Source organism: Lethenteron reissneri, chromosome 3, assembly GCF_015708825.2.
Source record: "Lethenteron reissneri isolate LAM-NWPU_2019-01 chromosome 3, ASM1570882v1, whole genome shotgun sequence".
In the NCBI taxonomy this organism is placed as follows: domain Eukaryota; kingdom Metazoa; phylum Chordata; class Hyperoartia; order Petromyzontiformes; family Petromyzontidae; genus Lethenteron; species Lethenteron reissneri.
Genome location: NC_083781.1, coordinates 10406040 through 10414377, shown reverse-complemented (window position 1 = coordinate 10414377; position 8338 = coordinate 10406040).

Sequence of the window (8338 nt, the reverse complement as noted above, 5' to 3'; positions counted from 1 at the left end):
CGGTGCGGCAATTACACAAGGAGGAGGGGGGGGGGGCGGGCGGGCGGGCGGGCGGGCAGGCATGGATTATCACTGATAATATCAAATCTCGAATCGTTGAGAAGGGAATAAATTGGGGTCATCCGGGGGCAAGCCAAACTTTGTAGCTCTTATTTACGCGGGCAAACATTTGCTATCTTGATTCTGGTTATTTGGCCAGAGTAGCTCAGACGGATGCCATTCCAATGCTTATGTTGGCTGGCTGAAAACATAAAAAAGCGAATCACTGCCTGAAAGAAAAATGCGACTTTAACCTCCTTTTTTGCAGTTTTGCAGATTAAATTGCGCTTGTAAATATGCTTCTCCTGCTGGGAGCGTGAGGCCAACGTGTAATCTGTCCCTGAGCAGGGGCGAACGATGCACTTTGGGTTTGTTTCAAAGTTTTTAAGCCATGCGCAAATTTTTTTATTTTTAAACGATGAAAAAGCCTCAAACTGTCGTTCCATTGCTTTTATGATACAGCTACATTGGATCTTACAATAATCAGTAATCGTCTTCTGCTTTTCATTCCAATGAAGAGTCCCATGACTCGTTTTCAACACGTCCTGTATTGTGATATTAGTCCAATTTCTTCATGGGTCTTTTTCAAGTGGTTGAAATTCTGAACACGATCGAAACTCGCATATCCTCAGATAATAGCAATATAAATTGAGCTTTTTAAACAATCGCGTTTTAAATAAGTAACTGTCTATTATCTATACTCTTTGGTTTTTTTCGGTAAAGTCACGTAGGTAAAAAATTACATAAAAGAAATGAAAACAACTAAATTAATCACGACGATTCGATACAGCGACTTTGGCTGTAACGGTTCCACCTGAAGACGGAAGCTTGTGTTGCCTCCGAAACGTCGTGATTTAATTTAGTTGTTCTCATTTCTTTCATGTTATTTTTTACCTACGTGACTTACCGGAAAAAAACAAAGAGTATGAATCCTTGCAGTCACGAAAGCTTCAATCTAGAATGTCTTATCTATTTTATTTTAAGCCACTGCTGTTGAACGAATGTGCCAAGTCGTTTTGCCTATCCACAATCGAAGGGGGCGCTGCACTTTTCCACGTGACGTGCCATACGAGATGTTTTTTTTGCACATTGCGGTATAAACCAAACGCATATTTTCTCTTTTATTAATTCTCAGAGCTGGATTCTTAGGCAAATTAAGAGAAACGATTTTCGTTGAATAACGGATGGGGGTGTGGGGGTGGGTATTGTTTGCATTCGATGGTGCCCGGTGCTGAGATCATCATCCACTTGGTGCCCTTGTAAAAAACAAAAACCCTAAGCAGTGGCTGCCTGGATTCCAAACCTGAAATCTCAGTGGCGCTTGGCCCAATGCTTTGAGTGCTCCACCTTACCCACACCCCACCGGACCCCCCCCCCCCGCCCGCCCGCCCACCCGCCCGAGCCACCCAGCCGTGTCAGGGACGTCGTCCACTTGGTGTGGCACATGGCTCGGCACGCGGCACGTGGCTCGCCACTTTGGCGCTCCGACCGCGCCGCCGCAGCGGATAAGAGCGGAGCCTCCAGCGCTTGGCCGCCAGATAGCCTTTAGGCGACGGGAGGTATCGTGTACAAATAACGTCGCCCCCTCCACCCCATAACGCCCCCCCCTCCACCCCATCCCGACCGCTGAAATATTAAACTTTAAAAGTGGACGCTTTGTTGCGACGGCGGGTGGCCGATTGTCAAGATGTGTGAGATATCGGCAGATCAGATAGCCCTGCTGTGATGGATTGTACAGCGTGCAGCTCACCTTTGTGTGTGTTTTACTGTGGAATACTTTCTGTCACTACTTTCTTTCCGCTTAATTATGAGGACGGCCTGCGCCTCAGGACTTCGCATGCAAGCTTAAACGTTAGAGAGGGGGGGAAAAAATACAAAGAATTTGCGCATGCTCGCTTGGAGTATAATGTTTCCTTTCTGTTCAACTTTCTCAAATTCCTCGTATGTTTAATGTTTCATTGGCTGTGCCAGAATAGAGTTATTTAAACTGCCGTTTCAATTAATGTTCTCATTTACTGTTGTCACCTTAAGACATTTTCACGAATGGGGGGTTGGTGGTGGGAGGAAGGAGGGTTCATGCTTTGGGAGTTTTGGCCAATTCCTTTTTAAGGAGTGTTTTTACTTGTGGGAAGAAACCGGCGTAAAGTGGTAAAAGTTAAAGGCGCAGCCCTGGAATTACTCGCTCACGTCACTTCTCACGAGAAAGGCCTCCCCAAGGGGGGGGGGAGCTCCGTAGAGCCTCTCCTCATTGTACTTGGCCTCATCTACTACACCGTCCTGACATCTATGTTGAGGTTTGAGTACCCACACTTTACCCCACCGCATGTGGACCGCTGGCCGATTAACTGGCGTACCCATTCATACCGCTGGGCGGACAGAGATGGGTGATTTGAAAAAATCGCCCGATTTTTTTCAACTTCCGCATTGGGACATAGAATCAAACCAGTGACCTGTGGGTTGCAAGTCCAGTGTTGCTAACCATTCCACCACGGTGGCATTGCTATATGAAGGGACTAGCTTTCCTACCCGGCTTCGCCCGGGACTTGGAGTCACCACGCCCGGCCGCCTTTGTCTCCCCAGTGGCGATGTTCACACACCACACCAGTTACTCGTTTGAGGCTGAGTCGACCTAGGGGAGGCCCAGGACCGGTTCAAATAATCGTCACCGGTGGTGACCGTGAGCAGGAATCGAACTCGAGTCGCCGGGTTCGTAGCGCAGCAAACTAACCACTACACTACTGCTCCCCCCACACACACACACACACGTGCGCGTCCATAGGTACACATACACGCACTTGCTGCAGACACACACAACTTTCAGGTTGCGTACGGCAGTAAACGACTGAAATAATAAAGCAGCAATGCTGCGTGAAGAACGCCTTAGACCTGCAACACATTTGTATGGCACTTCACTCGTGGAGGGTTGGGGGGAGGGGTGACATCAGCAGGCACACTCCGTTACACTTCCACATACAGGTCACATGACAGATGTGACGTCACAGCTCACTTGCCGTGCAAAATATATGCATTATTGCGCCCCCCCTCCCCCCCACAAAAAAATACAAAAGTGTATTTTTATATTTTTTGCATGGCGTACAGTCTGGAAAGTACCCACATGGCACATTTCAAGTTTGTTGCATGTCGGGAAGTACGCTAAACATTTTAACAGACACACATAATCACAACTTTGCCTTTATATATCTGGAGATGAGGCTTACAGGTGCGCACAGATGGTTTCAGGCAACCCTTTGTTTCTGTGCGGACATCTCTTGAGCACCTCACAGCTCAGCATATTTTGAAATTCCTAAATTTTCGTGATCCACCCACCCTTTGGTTTGTAAGTGCTGCGATTCAGGTCTGCACCTCCGATTAAAACGGTTGGCTGCGTACGGCGCGAAAGAAGTTCAGCATGCATACATACTTGCACCACCTCTGCCTGCCGCTGTAAAGTGTATTCTTGAAACAAACTTAATTTCTTCACTGACCCGTGTGTTTGCATGGCTTGACGTTTATGCATCTTTTCCTTTGTTATGCTTGCCAAAGGGACCATTACCTTAACGCATGTTACCAGCAAAAATATTTATTCAGTATTTCAGAATGCACTACAATTAGTCTTTCCCACGGCACCGGACACTTTCCAGCACAGTTCTTTCCGTGGGGTAAAATAACCAGATTAATCAAAAGGTTGAAAGTTCAAATTCCACTTGGGGGAAGACTCAGCCCATGGGTCCCAGATCCACAATGGATAATATGGATATCGTTTCCACGTGGACACCCATTGTATAATCGCGGATGATGGGGAGGAATTTGTGACCACTGTTTGATGAACTCCCCTTTGTCCGTATATTTTTTATAACGCGTTACAGCGTCGCATATCTGACCTGCTGGGGACCGAGGGTCGGATATGCGAGCGTCTATGGAAAATTACAGGTACACCGTTGTGTAAGCACACAGTTACTTGGCAAAATTAAAGCACAGGCTTAAACATGGGAATAAATACGCTTCATTGGAATTTAATAGTAAGCGAATGTATCCAAGGCTAAGTCGAGTGAACGCCTGTAGAAAATGACGTCACGTGTGCATGGGCGGTTAATTGGTATGTAGGTCGGATGTGCGACGTTCTGCTTTTACCACTCTGTAAGAATGTGGAATTCCCACCAAGGCCGCCAACTGGCATGATGGCCATACGAAGCTTGTTTGAGTGAGGAGCCACTGAAATTGTCACTGGAATGTTTTTTTTTCATTATTCCAAGTTGTACAAGATTTGCAGGCAAAACAGCTCTTATGATAACTCTGAACGGTGACTGTATCGCGCTCTCAGATGCTCTTCTGCGGCCGTCTGGAACGCTTTTCCTTCCGATATTAGGAAGCCACTGGAGGTGTGCACTTTTTTTAAAGTCACTTGATTGAAAACTAATTTTTTAGAACAGATTTTTGTGTTTCGTTTGTCCTTCCACCCACACCTCCGATTACGTACGGTGCGAAAGAAGTCCAACACACATACATGATTAACACATTCCTGCGGAGGGAGCTGGTAGGAACGTTGGGTTGCTCGGTCAATGGCCAGGGTCAACGGCGGCGTGGTGTATTCCGCAAATATGCCCGACTGTGAGGGCGGGCACAAGCCAGTGTGAGTAGGTTAAACGATGAGTTTTATAAGGGCACCACGGGGTGACCAGTCCCTCCCCACCCAGCCCCACCCCTCCCACCCCCCACCTAGCCCCACCCTCCCCACCCAGCCCCTCCCCACCCTCCCCACCTAGCCCCACCCTCCCCACCCCAGCCCCTCCCCACCCACCCAGCCCCTCCCTGCACGACGGATGGACGGACACAATAATCCCCTGTGGGCTGGTGTAACCAGGAGGTTCCAACCGGTATTATGTTATTATGATTCTTGTTTACCGAAGAAATCCTCAACGAGTGTCATGCCTTTTTCAGGAGGATCTTGCCAATTATTTTTTCAGTGTGGTGGGGGTGCGATAATCACTGCTGTATAATCCCAATTGAGTAATTAGCGGTGTACATTTTTTTTACTTTTGGAAAGTTTAGACTTATGACGCAGGTCACACGATGGCCTTCCCTTGCGAGCGATGTCATGGGATCTTTAAGCGTCCGCCGTGAGGGAAGCAGACGGCACGTAGTATTTTTATGGTTAATTAACGCACCAGCGGCATTAACTTGGGCGGCCGCTTGGATTCTGACCGTGAGCCTTGGCAACAGGCTGCGACCGTGCCACCACGACGAGGCCATGTGACCAGCCCCAGTTAGGCAGAAGATGCGTCATGCAACCAGAGACTCGTAAAACCGCAGGGATGCCGTCACGTCACTGATAGTTGACACCCACAGAGATGGTCACTTATTAAACACGAACAGACTGCCGTACGCCTCCTTCCCTTATCTGTCTCTCTCCCGTGAATGATTTTTGTTGCACATCCCGTGAGCCATCGCTGCCTTTTGGGGAGTGCGTCATTTCAGCAGCAAAACTCTGGACTGGTTTACACAAACCGATTCCTGGCGAGCTGCCACATGTTGACAAGCAAGGGATTTCTCCCCGCCCCTCCCTCCCTCTGCTAGATATGGGTATTAGTTTGACGCAAAACTATACAATGCACCACACAAAGGAGTAATTCGCGTCGTTTTTGACAATACGAGTAACACAATGAATAAGCAGGCCCTCGATTTGACACGTCGGCTTCCGCGACCAATATTACCCATGAACCCGCAATATTGACATTTTGAGTACGACAATTCGCTGGTGATTACAACCAGCGTCATCGGGCCGTTTGCCACATTTCGTGGGTTTACTCCCCAACTCAATCCGGTACGCTGAAGCAGTAACTAATTGCTACGTTTTTGTTTACGTGACAAACCTTATTGATTGACTGCGTCGGGTGGTGGCGGGTTGAACGACGCGTTTATATCTGCGCGATCTAACCCCAAAGAAAAAAAAAACCTTTATCATTGAAACAGCAGCAGCCCTCTTTAACCCCCGCGCTCACCCAGCGGGCGTTATCACAGCCACGCTACGGCACACGGAGCGCGTGTGGCGCCATTGCTCCTAGAGACAAGACAAGATTATTTTGGCTTGGCAGAATTCCAGTTTTTAAATCTTTTTTAACCGCTCCCCCCCCCCCCGTACATTTCTCTTCTCTTTGTAGACAAACATTAGTTCCATTTTTTTATTTTCTCCGTCACGGTCGAATTTTGTGACGGTCGCGTCGTCGGCGTCATCTGGCGCGCTTCGTAGATCCCTATCGAGCAGGCGGGTACCTGCAGCCCCTTTGTGTTGATAGGCCGCGCGACGTGCGGATACACAATGCACGAGACTGTGCACCGCACGTGAAGTGTTACGTTTGTTCGAGGTTATTGTGCGCACGTTATATACGTTTTACTTAAACACGACTTCCATTGTTTTGATGACGGTCGAGATGTTATGCGGGCTGAATGGAAAGATTAACGCCGCGCGCTAGATAAACGTGCGTACAAATTTTTCACAGCTTTCTTTTGCAGTTGTTGGGGGGGGGGGGGTGGTGGGTGATCGGGTGGCGAGAAGTGGGGTGGTTGGCCTGGGATGGGGGCTTCGCCTGTGAAATTAAGGAAAAAAAGTAACGACGGCTTCGCGCCACGGAAGCTAACGGGAGCCGTCCTTCCCCACGGCCGCTTTTCCGTGGCCGCGCGCGCCCGAGGCGGCGTCGTCGTCAGCGGAACGTTCTGAACGTAGGTTGCTCGCAGGTTTACACGGACGGGCGGGCGGGCGGGCGCGCGAGTGGCATCGGCACGTTTACGGGACCACCTGCGGAGCCTCGGCGGCAGGTGACCGGAAGGGTGAAACACGAGAAAAGACAAATAGCGATGATCTTTTCAGCGACCGATTTGCCCCCCCGCCCACCCACGCCACACCCCCCCCCTTCACCTCCCCCCTTTACCTCCCCACGTCTCGAGTGAGAAAGCACTAAGCGGTTCAGTAGCCGTGACCGGGAGCCGGCTAATTGATGCCCCGAGCCATTGTGGTGGGCTTTCGCTATGATGCCAGCTTTGGAGTTGGCGCGGCCGGGACACCCCCTCGCCCCCCTCCCCCCCCCCAGGAGGAGAGGGACGTTCCCACCGGCTCCTCGCCCCGCTCGGCAATTAGTCTCGTCGTGCTCCCGCCTTTGTGCCGGTGACAACCGCCCCTGCCGGGCCCAGACATTCCCGGGGATTCCGGGTTTACTCAGCCTCGCCGTGGAGGCCCCCCCCCCAGACTGGACCGCGTGGGACGCCGGCGGTGTTAGCGGCTGCCGCCGGCTCGGTTTGGAGACGGCGCTACCACCAGGCGACCGTTCGCGGATAGCGGAGTGCAGACATAGCGGGGGTGGCCGGGGACGGCGATGAGTCACCGCTGCGACCGGCTTGTTACTTTCTACGCCCGGCTTGCCGCCGCTCTCTCTTACGCCGTCGTCGTGCCGGTGCGCGGCTCGGCTTTTATTTTGCCGCGCCGGCATTCTTGCGCGATTAATCAGGTGCCGCACCTGTTCCCACCCCCCCCCCCCCCCCCCGTGTTTATTTATTTGTCGTCGCAGTTGAACTAAAGTTGTCACGCTTACGTCATGTCGCGCTCCCCGCTCGCTCGCATGCTCGTAGCGGTGCGGTGCGATTTTTTTTTGTGTCTCCGAATGCCGTAAAACAATTTCCCCGTCATCTCAAACGTAAATACGGGACCGCGTTGGCAACGGCACGCGCCAGAAATGCCGCCTTCGTCAATGCGCCCGCGTGTGTGATGGGGGAGTGGTGGTGTGGCGGTTAGCGCCGCTGCGCTACGAACCCGGCGACCCGGGTTCGACTCTCACGGCCACCACCAGTGACGATAATTTTAACCGGTCCTGGGCCTCCCCTAGGTCCACTCAGCCTCAAATGAGTTACTGGTGTGGTGTTGGCCACTCACCCCCTCGCGTGCCCTGCCGGCCTTTGTAGGTGCTCACTAACAGCACTTGCCTCAACAGTCTGTTAAGGCTACACGGGGGAATCTTTGACTTTGTACTGCTGTTTTTATCAAAACAGATGTGGGACCAGAGTACACTACAACAACGCATGTTGCTGCGCTGCTGCCCTCTGCTGCCCTCTGCTGCCACCGTGTAACACCGCAGCAGCCTACAAACACCTGTTTTGTGCATTTAGTTTGCTCATCCGAGCACTATCCAGGCTCAATCCCCCTGCTCAGCTGCGAAATCTGACGAGACCAGGAGCGATCCCGGCGATCGGGTCACAGTGCTGCGTGCAACACTTCCAAACCTCTCGTGGCAGAATCACAAAATGTGATCCA